Genomic DNA, 13,066 nt, shown 5'->3' on the forward strand with positions numbered 1-13,066 from the left:
CAGCTTATGTGCAGACACGGTCGACCCTCAGACAGGAGCCCCTCCAATACTGGAGTCCTTGGTGGTGTTTGCGTGCATGTCGGCAGGGGACACTGGCCCTCACTCCTAACAGTCCCCTACACCCGAGAGAGGAAACGTGCTGAACCTCAGTTTCGATAAAGAGATGGTAGAGTGTTCTCACCCATTCTGTTCAGAGTTTCCAAGGAATGCATACAAGAGTGTCATCATCGATCCAAGCACATGCTGGGATGCTGCAGAACACAACCGGGCAGTGCGTGGGGCTCTGCAGGGGAGCCATGAGCCTGGGGTACCCCAAAAGCCTGGAGAATCCATAGCCCTCAGGCCACTCAACAAGATGAACAATCAAGCCACACTTGCAGCCATTGGGCCCATCTGAGGAAAACCTAATATCTAATGGCACATCTTGGGGTGGTTGAATACCTACCGTCCTGAGTTATCCGCGACCATGCTCAGGAACATGGCCCCGCCTCACTTTTTCCAGTTCTTCTTAGCACCTCCAGTCATCAGAGAACACGAAGATCTTCTTGTTGTTGCCGACGGCAAGGCTTGCCCAGCAACTGCACCTGGGAAGTGGACTGGTGTCCTCAGAGGACATGATCCATACAAACATTTACCTGGGCTTGAGCTCTGAAACTGCTTCCCAAGGACCTCTATCCCTTACCGAGAATTGACTGCATGTCTGATACTACGACTGCAGGAAGTTAGGCACATACATTGGCCGGTGTGTGAGAGGCTGTATTTGTGTGTTCACGCGTGTGGGCGTGTGTGACTGTGACTGCGCATGCAGACGCTCTTGTGGGTTTCTCTGTGTGCCGCTGACTATGCGTCTTGGTCTCTGTGTGTCCCTGTAGCCCTGTGAAGAGGCGTCCAACGGTAAACGCCATAGTTTATACAGAACACCCTGGCTAGACCCCCAACTGAAAGGAGAAAGCCCCCTGTCGCTTCCAGAGGCCGCATGCAAACTTTAACCCCCAGGGGCTGTTGAAATACTCCACGGACTCCCACTCTCCCACAGCCACGCCTTCTGACCAGAGCACAAAGACTGGACGAGACCTGCCTCCCGGCCGTGGGTGTGACATCTACGTGCAACTCGAGAACCTGCCAGCTACCAGCACATCTGATGTGCACTTGGGGTCACTCCCAGCACTTTCGGAAGCAAGGGAACTCCCATGGGTGAGCCGACACCGACCTACAGCATTCTACTGGCAAGATGCAGCCTGAAACCACTCAAGGGGCTAAAGAACATCGAACAAAGTGCAACTTCTCGCCAACTAGGCCTAATCACTTTCCTTGCACCCGTGGGAATGCCCACCACAGGAAGCAGTGGGCTTCAGCAGCCATGACCCATGTTGGAACCCCACAGCGGAAACTAGGCCACCTTCCCGGCCATGTCTCAGGCAGCACCCATCCTGCAAGGTTTGCGACCCTGACCCCTAAGGAACTGCTCAAACGCTCAACAGCCTCATCCACCGTGCCCTACTCCAGCCAGCAGGGTGACGCGTCCCTACTGGAAGCCACAGACATCTTCCGAACACAGGAACACTGAACACCAGGGAAGACAGACTGCAAGCCTGTCTGCTTTGAAGATGCTGATCCCACATGAGGCATCCTGGAAATTCTCCACTGCCACAGTGGCAGCACCGAGGAGCTCACAGTGATCAAAGGCATGGTCCCCGAGGACCACAGACAGACTTGCAACGGAAGACCTCTGCCATGTGAGGGGACTTGGAAGCCTGAAAGGGAACAGTGGCTGGCCTTGGCAGTGCACCAGGGATGGCAACAGTGCCCCCTTCTCTGCCCCGCCAACGGACTGCTCTGGATAAAGCTCTGGCTATTCGAAAGGCCTGCATGCCACACGGGCCGGCCGCGTCATGCCCTCCGGCAGAAACACTATCGCTTTGCACATTCCCAAAAGAGGGAAAAGAGCGACCAAAGGGCTTGTTTGCATAACTCACCTCCCCCAGAGAAGGCCGGCACAGATGCCTCAGCATGTCCATCTTCTCTATGTCCCACAAGACACCCGTGGGGAGTCACTCCTCTGGAAACGGGTTTGCAACTCTTCACAGGTAACCTACCTCACTGCATCCTCATGAACTGCCAAAGCCATCCCCACCATAGGCAGCTGATGCCAGGCCATCACGAACAAGACACATCCTTGGGAAGCCGAGGCCAGCGCCTGCAACCCAATGATGACAGCCCATCCCACGCCATCACACAGGACCTGTCCTCATGATACCTTACCTTTCTCTCCAGGGCAGCAGCCACTACGCAGGCTTAAATGCAGCACTCGATCGTCACCCCACTCCACGATGATCCACTTAGCGCCAACAGTGTGCTGGCAGCTTCAGGGGCAGCACCGAGGCCTAATCCATCAGCCCCCTTCCACCATCACCAAACTCCATCCAACCCCCGCCCACTGCTCCAGCCCCACCGGGCACTCAAGAACCTCACCGCACCAAACACAACAACAGAGAGGGCCACAGGCCTGGCCTGAGGCTGCAGGCTCCAACCAGGGAAACTTGCTCATTTTGGCTTCCAAAATCAACCACCGAAGCGGCATGCACAAAGCATGATCCTGGTCAAAACACACTTCTCCAAGCTGAAAGCTCACTGGGCCCACACCAGCACACACTCTGACTCTGAAGACTAACAGGAGAGCCTGCCCCCTTGCATTCCCTCACGGCCTTTTAGCAGGGACCACGGATTCATAGATGACCCAGCTTATGGGCAGACACGGTCGACCATCAGACAGGAGCCCCTCCAATGCTAGAGCCCTTAGTGGTGTTTGAATGCATGTCAGCAGGGGATGTTGGCCCTCACTCCTAACTGTCCCCTACCCCCGAGAGGAAACCTGCTGGACCTCAGTTTCGATGAGGAGACCGTAGAGCTTTCTCACTCATTTTGTTCAGATTTTCCAAGGAATGCATACAAGGGTGTCATCATCGATCCAAGCACATGCTGGGACGCTGCAGAACACAAACGGGCAGGCCGTGGGGCTCTGCAGAGGAGCCATGACCCAGAAGTACTCCAACAGCCTGGGGAATCCACAGTCCTCAGGCCTCTCAGCAAGACCAACAATCAATCCACTCTTGCAGCCATTGGACCCATCTGAGGAAAACCTAATATCCAATGGCACATCTTAGTATGGGTGAATGCTACTGTCCTGAGTTATCCCCAGCCACGCTCAGCAACGTGCGCCTGCTCCACTTTTTCCAGTTCCCCTTAGCACATCCAGTTATCAGGCAACACGAAGGTATTCTTGTCTTTGCCGACGGCCAGACTTACCCTGCAACTGCACCTGAGAAGTGGACAGAAGTCATGCAGGCTTCTGAATTGCACCAGAGTCCTCAGAGAACATGATTCTTGTGAAAACTTACCTGCGTGTCAGCCCGGAACCTGCTTCCCAAGTACCACTACCCCTTACCGAAAACTGACTGCGTGTCTCACAGCACGACTGGAGGAAGTTAGGCATGTATGTTGACCGGTGTGTGAGACGCTGTATGTGTGTATTCACGAGTGTGGGCGTGTGTGACTGTGACTGCGCACGAAGATGCACTCGTGGGTTCCGGTGTGTGCCGCTGAATACGCGTCTTGGTCTCTGGGTGTCCCTGTGGCCCTCTGCAGACGCCTCCAACAGTAAACACCATAGTTTATACACACCATCCTGGTTGGACCCCCAACTGAAAGGAGAAAGAACCCTGTCAGCTTCAAGAGGCCACATGCGAACTTTGACTCCTAGGGACTGTTGAAATAGTGCACAGACTCCCGCTCTCTCACAGCCACGCCTTCTGACCAAAGCACAAAGACTGGACGAGACCTGCCTCCCGGCCATGGCTGTCACATCTATGTGGACCTGGAGACCCTGCCACCTACCAGCACATCTGATGTGCCCTTGGGGTCACTCCCAGCACTCCCGGAAGCAAGGGAACATCCCAGGGGCGGGCTGATAGCGACCTGCAGTTGCCTACAGGAAAGATGCAGCACGGCACTTCTCAAGGGGCTAAGGAACTGCGGACCAAGTGTGTCTTCTCGCCAACTAGACCAAATCACTTTCCGTGACCCCGTGGGAATGCCCACAATGGGAAGTCTTGGGCTTCAGCAACCATGACACAGGTTGGAACACCAGAGCAGGATTTAGGCCACCTCCTCGCCCACGTATCGGCAAGTTTCCAACTGGCAGGGTTCGTGGCCCTGACCACTGAGAAAACGCTCAAACGATACACAGCCTCTTCCTAAGTGTCCTCCTCCTGCATGCAGGGCGACTCGACCCTATTGGAAGCCAAAGACATCATGCGAACATGGGGACACTGAACACCAGGGAAGACAGACCGCAAGCCTGTCTGCTTTGATGATGCCCACACCACCCCATGCATCCTGGCAATTCTCCACTGCCACAGCGACACTACCGAGGAACTCACAGCAATCAAATGCACTGTTCCTGAGGACCACAGACAGACTTTCAATGGAAGACCTCTGCCACACGAGGGGACCTGGAAGCTTGAAAGGGCACAGTGGCTGTCCACGACAGCACACCTGGCATCGCAACAGTGTCCCCATCTCTGCCCCGCCCACGGACTGCTGCAGATAAACCTCAGGCTGTTCGAACGGCCTGCATGCCAAACTGGCTGGCGGTGTCATGCCCCCCCGGGAGAAACACTTTTGCTTTGCACATTCCCAAACAAGGGAAGAAAGCAGCCAATAGGGATGTTTGCATAACTCACCTACTTCCAAGGAGGCCGGCACAGACTCCTCACAATGTCGATCTTCTCTACGTCCCGCAAGACACCCTTTGTGTGTCATTCCTCTGGCAATGGGATCACAACTCTACACAGGTTACCTACCTCACCTCATGCACTTGAACTGCCAAAGCCATCCCCTCCATAGGCAGCTGATGCCAGCCCATCACGAACACGACTCATTCTTGGGAAGCCGAGGCCAGCACCTGCAACCCACTTATGCCAGCCTATTCCACGACCTCACAAAGGACCTGTCCTCATCATCCCTTACCTTCCTGTCCAGGCCATCAGCGACCACGCAGTTTTAAATGCAGCACTCGATCCTCACCCCACTCCACGATGCACCACTTGGCACCAACACTGTGCTGGGTGTTAAAGTAGAGGAGAAGACAAGGGCAGCAGTGTGGCCTAATCCATCAGCCCCTTTCCGCCGACGCCCAACCCGAGCCCAACCCCGCCCAATTCTCCAGCCTCACTAGGGACTCAAAAACCTCACTGTGCAAAACACTAGGACAGGGAGGGCCACAGGCCTGGCCTCAGGCTCCAGGCACAAACCAGGGACGCTTGCTCATTTTGGCTTCCAAAATAAACACACGAAACAGCATGCACGAAGCGTGATCCTGGCCAAAACACACCTATCCAACGGCAAGCACACTGGGCCTAGACCGGCACACACCCCGACTCTTAAGACCAGCAAGAGAGCCTGCCCACTCGCATTCCTTCAACTGCCTTTCAGCAGGGACCCGGGATACACAGATAAGCCAGCTTATGTGCAGACACGGTCGACCCTCAGACAGGAGCCCCTCCAATACTGGAGTCCTTGGTGGTGTTTGCGTGCATGTCGGCAGGGGACACTGGCCCTCACTCCTAACAGTCCCCTACACCCGAGAGAGGAAACGTGCTGAACCTCAGTTTCGATAAAGAGATGGTAGAGTGTTCTCACCCATTCTGTTCAGAGTTTCCAAGGAATGCATACAAGGGTGTCATCATCGATCCAAGCACATGCTGGGATGCTGCAGAACACAACCGGGCAGTGCGTGGGGCTCTGCAGGGGAGCCATGAGCCTGGGGTACCCCAAAAGCCTGGAGAATCCATAGCCCTCAGGCCACTCAACAAGATGAACAATCAAGCCACACTTGCAGCCATTGGGCCCATCTGAGGAAAACCTAATATCTAATGGCACATCTTGGGGTGGTTGAATACCTACCGTCCTGAGTTATCCGCGACCATGCTCAGGAACATGGCCCCGCCTCACTTTTTCCAGTTCTTCTTAGCACCTCCAGTCATCAGAGAACACGAAGATCTTCTTGTTGTTGCCGACGGCAAGGCTTGCCCAGCAACTGCACCTGGGAAGTGGACTGGTGTCCTCAGAGGACATGATCCATACAAACATTTACCTGGGCTTGAGCTCTGAAACTGCTTCCCAAGGACCTCTATCCCTTACCGAGAATTGACTGCATGTCTGATACTACGACTGCAGGAAGTTAGGCACATACATTGGCCGGTGTGTGAGAGGCTGTATTTGTGTGTTCACGCGTGTGGGCGTGTGTGACTGTGACTGCGCATGCAGACGCTCTTGTGGGTTTCTCTGTGTGCCGCTGACTATGCGTCTTGGTCTCTGTGTGTCCCTGTAGCCCTGTGAAGAGGCGTCCAACGGTAAACGCCATAGTTTATACACAACACCCTGGCTAGACCCCCAACTGAAAGGAGAAAGCCCCCTGTCAGCTTCCAGAGGCCGCATGCAAACTTTAACCCCCAGGGGCTGTTGAAATACTCCACGGACTCCCACTCTCCCACAGCCACGCCTTCTGACCAGAGCACAAAGACTGGACGAGACCTGCCTCCCGGCCGTGGGTGTGACATCTACGTGCAACTCGAGAACCTGCCAGCTACCAGCACATCTGATGTGCACTTGGGGTCACTCCCAGCACTTTCGGAAGCAAGGGAACTCCCATGGGTGAGCCGACACCGACCTACAGCATTCTACTGGCAAGATGCAGCCTGAAACCACTCAAGGGGCTAAAGAACATCGAACAAAGTGCAACTTCTCGCCAACTAGGCCTAATCACTTTCCTTGCACCCGTGGGAATGCCCACCACAGGAAGCAGTGGGCTTCAGCAGCCATGACCCATGTTGGAACCCCACAGCGGAAACTAGGCCACCTTCCCGGCCATGTCTCAGGCAGCACCCATCCTGCAAGGTTTGCGACCCTGACCCCTAAGGAACTGCTCAAACGCTCAACAGCCTCGTCCACCGTGCCCTACTCCAGCCAGCAGGGTGACGCGTCCCTACTGGAAGCCACAGACATCTTCCGAACACAGGAACACTGAACACCAGGGAAGACAGACCGCAAGCCTGTCTGCTTTGAAGATGCTGATCCCACATGAGGCATCCTGGAAATTCTCCACTGCCACATTGGCAGCACCGAGGAGCTCACAGTGATCAAAGGCATGGTCCCCGAGGACCACAGACAGACTTGCAACGGAAGACCTCTGCCATGTGAGGGGACTTGGAAGCCTGAAAGGGAAGAGTGGCTGGCCTTGGCAGCGCACCAGGGATGGCAACAGTGGCCCCTTCTCTGCCCCGCCAACGGACTGCTCTGGATAAAGCTCTGGCTATTCGAAAGGCCTGCATGCCACACGGGCCGGCCGCGTCATGCCCTCCGGCAGAAACACTATCGCTTTGCACATTCCCAAAAGAGGGAAAAGAGCGACCAAAGGGCTTGTTTGCATAACTCACCTCCCCTCAAGAAGGCCGGCACAGATGCCTCAGCATGTCCATCTTCTCTATGTCCCACAAGACACCCGTGGGGAGTCACTCCTCTGGAAACGGGTTTGCAACTCTTCACAGGTAACCTACCTCACTGCATCCTCATGAACTGCCAAAGCCATCCCCACCATAGGCAGCTGATGCCAGGCCATCACGAACAAGACACATCCTTGGGAAGCCGAGGCCAGCGCCTGCAACCCAATGATGACAGCCCATCCCACGCCATCACACAGGACCTGTCCTCATGATACCTTACCTTTCTCTCCAGGGCAGCAGCCACTACGCAGGCTTAAATGCAGCACTCGATCGTCACCCCACTCCACGATGATCCACTTAGCGCCAACAGTGTGCTGGCAGCTTCAGGGGCAGCACCGAGGCCTAATCCATCAGCCCCCTTCCACCATCACCAAACTCCATCCAACCCCCGCCCACTGCTCCAGCCCCACCGGGCACTCAAGAACCTCACCGCACCAAACAAAACAACAGAGAGGGCCACAGGCCTGGCCTGAATCTCCAGGCTCCAAACAGGCAACCTTGCTCATTTTGGCTTCCAAAATCAACCACCGAAGCGGCATGCACAAAGCATGATCCTGGTCAAAACACACTTCTCCAAGCTGAAAGCTCACTGGGCCCACACCAGCACACACTCTGACTCTGAAGACTAACAGGAGAGCCTGCCCCCTTGCATTCCCTCACGGCCTTTTAGCAGGGACCACGGATTCATAGATGACCCAGCTTATGGGCAGACACGGTCGACCATCAGACAGGAGCCCCTCCAATGCTAGAGCCCTTAGTGGTGTTTGAATGCATGTCAGCAGGGGATGTTGGCCCTCACTCCTAACTGTCCCCTACCCCCGAGAGGAAACCTGCTGGACCTCAGGTTCGATGAGGAGACCGTAGAGCTTTCTCACTCATTTTGTTCAGATTTTCCAAGGAATGCATACAAGGGTGTCATCATCGATCCAAGCACATGCTGGGACGCTGCAGAACACAAACGGGCAGGCCGTGGGGCTCTGCAGAGGAGCCATGACCCAGAAGTACTCCAACAGCCTGGGGAATCCACAGTCCTCAGGCCTCTCAGCAAGACCAACAATCAATCCACTCTTGCAGCCATTGGACCCATCTGAGGAAAACCTAATATCCAATGGCACATCTTAGTATGGGTGAATGCTACTGTCCTGAGTTATCCCCAGCCACGCTCAGCAACGTGCGCCTGCTCCACTTTTTCCAGTTCCCCTTAGCACATCCAGTTATCAGGCAACACGAAGGTATTCTTGTCTTTGCCGACGGCCAGACTTACCCTGCAACTGCACCTGAGAAGTGGACAGAAGTCATGCAGGCTTCTGAATTGCACCAGAGTCCTCAGAGAACATGATTCTTGTGAAAACTTACCTGCGTGTCAGCCCGGAACCTGCTTCCCAAGTACCACTACCCCTTACCGAAAACTGACTGCGTGTCTCACAGCACGACTGGAGGAAGTTAGGCATGTATGTTGGCCGGTGTGTGAGACGCTGTATGTGTGTATTCACGAGTGTGGGCGTGTGTGACTGTGACTGCGCACGAAGATGCACTCGTGGGTTCCGGTGTGTGCCGCTGAATACGCGTCTTGGTCTCTGGGTGTCCCTGTGGCCCTCTGCAGACGCCTCCAACAGTAAACACCATAGTTTATACACACCATCCTGGTTGGACGCCCAACTGAAAGGAGAAAGAACCCTGTCAGCTTCAAGAGGCCACATGCGAACTTTGACCCCTAGGGACTGTTGAAATAGTGCACAGACTCCCGCTCTCTCACAGCCACGCCTTCTGACCAAAGCACAAAGACTGGACGAGACCTGCCTCCCGGCCATGGCTGTCACATCTATGTGGACCTGGAGACCCTGCCACCTACCAGCACATCTGATGTGCCCTTGGGGTCACTCCCAGCACTCCCGGAAGCAAGGGAACATCCCAGGGGCGGGCTGATAGCGACCTGCAGTTGCCTACAGGAAAGATGCAGCACGGCACTTCTCAAGGGGCTAAGGAACTGCGGACCAAGTGCGTCTTCTCACCAACTAGACCAAATCACTTTCCGTGACCCCGTGGGAATGCCCACAATGGGAAGACTTGGGCTTCAGCAACCATGACACAGGTTGGAACACCAGAGCAGGATTTAGGCCACCTCCTCGCCCACGTATCGGCAAGTTTCCAACTGGCAGGGTTCGTGGCCCTGACCACTGAGAAAACGCTCAAACGATACACAGCCTCTTCCTATGTGTCCTCCTCCTGCATGCAGGGCGACTCGACCCTATTGGAAGCCAAAGACATCATGCGAACATGGGGACACTGAACACCAGGGAAGACAGACCGCAAGCCTGTCTGCTTTGATGATGCCCACACCACCCCATGCATCCTGGCAATTCTCCACTGCCACAGCGACACTACCGAGGAACTCACAGCAATCAAATGCACTGTTCCTGAGGACCACAGACAGACTTTCAATGGAAGACCTCTGCCACACGAGGGGACCTGGAAGCTTGAAAGGGCACAGTGGCTGTCCACGACAGCACACCTGGCATCGCAACAGTGTCCCCATCTCTGCCCCGCCCACGGACTGCTGCAGATAAACCTCAGGCTGTTCGAACGGCCTGCATGCCAAACTGGCTGGCGGTGTCATGCCCCCCCGGGAGAAACACTTTTGCTTTGCACATTCCCAAACAAGGGAAGAAAGCAGCCAATAGGGATGTTTGCATAACTCACCTACTTCCAAGGAGGCCGGCACAGACTCCTCACAATGTCGATCTTCTCTACGTCCCGCAAGACACCCTTTGTGTGTCATTCCTCTGGCAATGGGATCACAACTCTACACAGGTTACCTACCTCACCTCATGCACTTGAACTGCCAAAGCCATCCCCTCCATAGGCAGCTGATGCCAGCCCATCACGAACACGACTCATTCTTGGGAAGCCGAGGCCAGCACCTGCAACCCACTTATGCCAGCCTATTCCACGACCTCACAAAGGACCTGTCCTCATCATCCCTTACCTTCCTGTCCAGGCCATCAGCAACCACGCAGTTTTAAATGCAGCACTCGATCCTCACCCCACTCCACGATGCACCACTTGGCACCAACACTGTGCTGGGTGTTAAAGTAGAGGAGAAGACAAGGGCAGCAGTGTGGCCTAATCCATCAGCCCCTTTCCGCCGACGCCCAACCCGAGCCCAACCCCGCCCAATTCTCCAGCCTCACTAGGGACTCAAAAACCTCACTGTGCAAAACACTAGGACAGGGAGGGCCACAGGCCTGGCCTCAGGCTCCAGGCACAAACCAGGGACGCTTGCTCATTTTGGCTTCCAAAATAAACACACGAAACAGCATGCACGAAGCGTGATCCTGGCCAAAACACACCTATCCAACAGCAAGCACACTGGGCCTAGACCGGCACACACCCCGACTCTTAAGACCAGCAAGAGAGCCTGCCCACTCGCATTCCTTCAACTGCCTTTCAGCAGGGACCCGGGATACACAGATAAGCCAGCTTATGTGCAGACACGGTCGACCCTCAGACAGGAGCCCCTCCAATACTGGAGTCCTTGGTGGTGTTTGCGTGCATGTCGGCAGGGGACACTGGCCCTCACTCCTAACATTCCCCTACACCCGAGAGAGGAAACGTGCTGAACCTCAGTTTCGATAAAGAGATGGTAGAGTGTTCTCACCCATTCTGTTCAGAGTTTCCAAGGAATGCATACAAGGGTGTCATCATCGATCCAAGCACATGCTGGGATGCTGCAGAACACAACCGGGCAGTGCGTGGGGCTCTGCAGGGGAGCCATGAGCCTGGGGTACCCCAAAAGCCTGGAGAATCCATAGCCCTCAGGCCACTCAACAAGATGAACAATCAAGCCACACTTGCAGCCATTGGGCCCATCTGAGGAAAACCTAATATCTAATGGCACATCTTGGGGTGGTTGAATACCTACCGTCCTGAGTTATCCGCGACCATGCTCAGGAACATGGCCCCGCCTCACTTTTTCCAGTTCTTCTTAGCACCTCCAGTCATCAGAGAACACGAAGATCTTCTTGTTGTTGCCGACGGCAAGGCTTGCCCAGCAACTGCACCTGGGAAGTGGACTGGTGTCCTCAGAGGACATGATCCATACAAACATTTACCTGGGCTTGAGCTCTGAAACTGCTTCCCAAGGACCTCTATCCCTTACCGAGAATTGACTGCATGTCTGATACTACGACTGCAGGAAGTTAGGCACATACATTGGCCGGTGTGTGAGAGGCTGTATTTGTGTGTTCACGCGTGTGGGCGTGTGTGACTGTGACTGCGCATGCAGACGCTCTTGTGGGTTTCTCTGTGTGCCGCTGACTATGCGTCTTGGTCTCTGTGTGTCCCTGTAGCCCTGTGAAGAGGCGTCCAACGGTAAACGCCATAGTTTATACACAACACCCTGGCTAGACCCCCAACTGAAAGGAGAAAGCCCCCTGTCAGCTTCCAGAGGCCGCATGCAAACTTTAACCCCCAGGGGCTGTTGAAATACTCCACGGACTCCCACTCTCCCACAGCCACGCCTTCTGACCAGAGCACAAAGACTGGACGAGACCTGCCTCCCGGCCGTGGGTGTGACATCTACGTGCAACTCGAGAACCTGCCAGCTACCAGCACATCTGATGTGCACTTGGGGTCACTCCCAGCACTTTCGGAAGCAAGGGAACTCCCATGGGTGAGCCGACACCGACCTACAGCATTCTACTGGCAAGATGCAGCCTGAAACCACTCAAGGGGCTAAAGAACATCGAACAAAGTGCAACTTCTCGCCAACTAGGCCTAATCACTTTCCTTGCACCCGTGGGAATGCCCACCACAGGAAGCAGTGGGCTTCAGCAGCCATGATCCATGTTGGAACCCCACAGCGGAAACTAGGCCACCTTCCCGGCCATGTCTCAGGCAGCACCCATCCTGCAAGGTTTGCGACCCTGACCCCTAAGGAACTGCTCAAACGCTCAACAACCTCGTCCACCGTGCCCTACTCCAGCCAGCAGGGTGACGCGTCCCTACTGGAAGCCACAGACATCTTCCGAACACAGGAACACTGAACACCAGGGAAGACAGACCGCAAGCCTGTCTGCTTTGAAGATGCTGATCCCACATGAGGCATCCTGGAAATTCTCCACTGCCACAGTGGCAACACCGAGGAGCTCACAGTGATCAAAGGCATGGTCCCCGAGGACCACAGACAGACTTGCAACGGAAGACCTCTGCCATGTGAGGGGACTTGGAAGCCTGAAAGGGAAGAGTGGCTGGCCTTGGCAGCGCACCAGGGATGGCAACAGTGGCCCCTTCTCTGCCCCGCCAACGGACTGCTCTGGATAAAGCTCTGGCTATTCGAAAGGCCTGCATGCCACACGGGCCGGCCGCGTCATGCCCTCCGGCAGAAACACTATCGCTTTGCACATTCCCAAAAGAGGGAAAAGAGCGACCAAAGGGCTTGTTTGCATAACTCACCTCCCCCCAAGAAGGCCGGCACAGATGCCTCAGCATGTCCATCTTCTCTA

The 13,066-nt window shown here is 55.2% G+C and overlaps 5 non-coding genes across 5 annotated transcripts; all 5 read right to left on the bottom strand.

Annotated features, from left to right (window-relative positions):
• Nucleotides 1–141: 141 nt before the first annotated feature.
• LOC132361000 (small nucleolar RNA SNORD116) lies at nt 142–234 on the bottom strand. The gene has a single exon (XR_009501317.1). It is a non-coding gene; the product is annotated as a small nucleolar RNA SNORD116 (small nucleolar RNA).
• A 2,643-nt stretch (nt 235–2,877) lies between these two features.
• LOC132361828 (small nucleolar RNA SNORD116) lies at nt 2,878–2,970 on the bottom strand. Its single transcript, XR_009502095.1, has one exon. It is a non-coding gene; the product is annotated as a small nucleolar RNA SNORD116 (small nucleolar RNA).
• A 2,690-nt stretch (nt 2,971–5,660) lies between these two features.
• LOC132360954 (small nucleolar RNA SNORD116) lies at nt 5,661–5,753 on the bottom strand. Its single transcript, XR_009501271.1, has one exon. It is a non-coding gene; the product is annotated as a small nucleolar RNA SNORD116 (small nucleolar RNA).
• A 2,644-nt stretch (nt 5,754–8,397) lies between these two features.
• Nucleotides 8,398–8,490, bottom strand: LOC132361834 (small nucleolar RNA SNORD116). Its single transcript, XR_009502100.1, has one exon. It is a non-coding gene; the product is annotated as a small nucleolar RNA SNORD116 (small nucleolar RNA).
• Nucleotides 8,491–11,180: 2,690 nt separating this feature from the next.
• Nucleotides 11,181–11,273, bottom strand: LOC132360955 (small nucleolar RNA SNORD116). The gene has a single exon (XR_009501272.1). It is a non-coding gene; the product is annotated as a small nucleolar RNA SNORD116 (small nucleolar RNA).
• Nucleotides 11,274–13,066: the final 1,793 nt, after the last annotated feature.

Source organism: Balaenoptera ricei, chromosome 2 (assembly GCF_028023285.1).
Source record: "Balaenoptera ricei isolate mBalRic1 chromosome 2, mBalRic1.hap2, whole genome shotgun sequence".
Classification (NCBI taxonomy): Eukaryota; Metazoa; Chordata; class Mammalia; order Artiodactyla; family Balaenopteridae; genus Balaenoptera; species Balaenoptera ricei.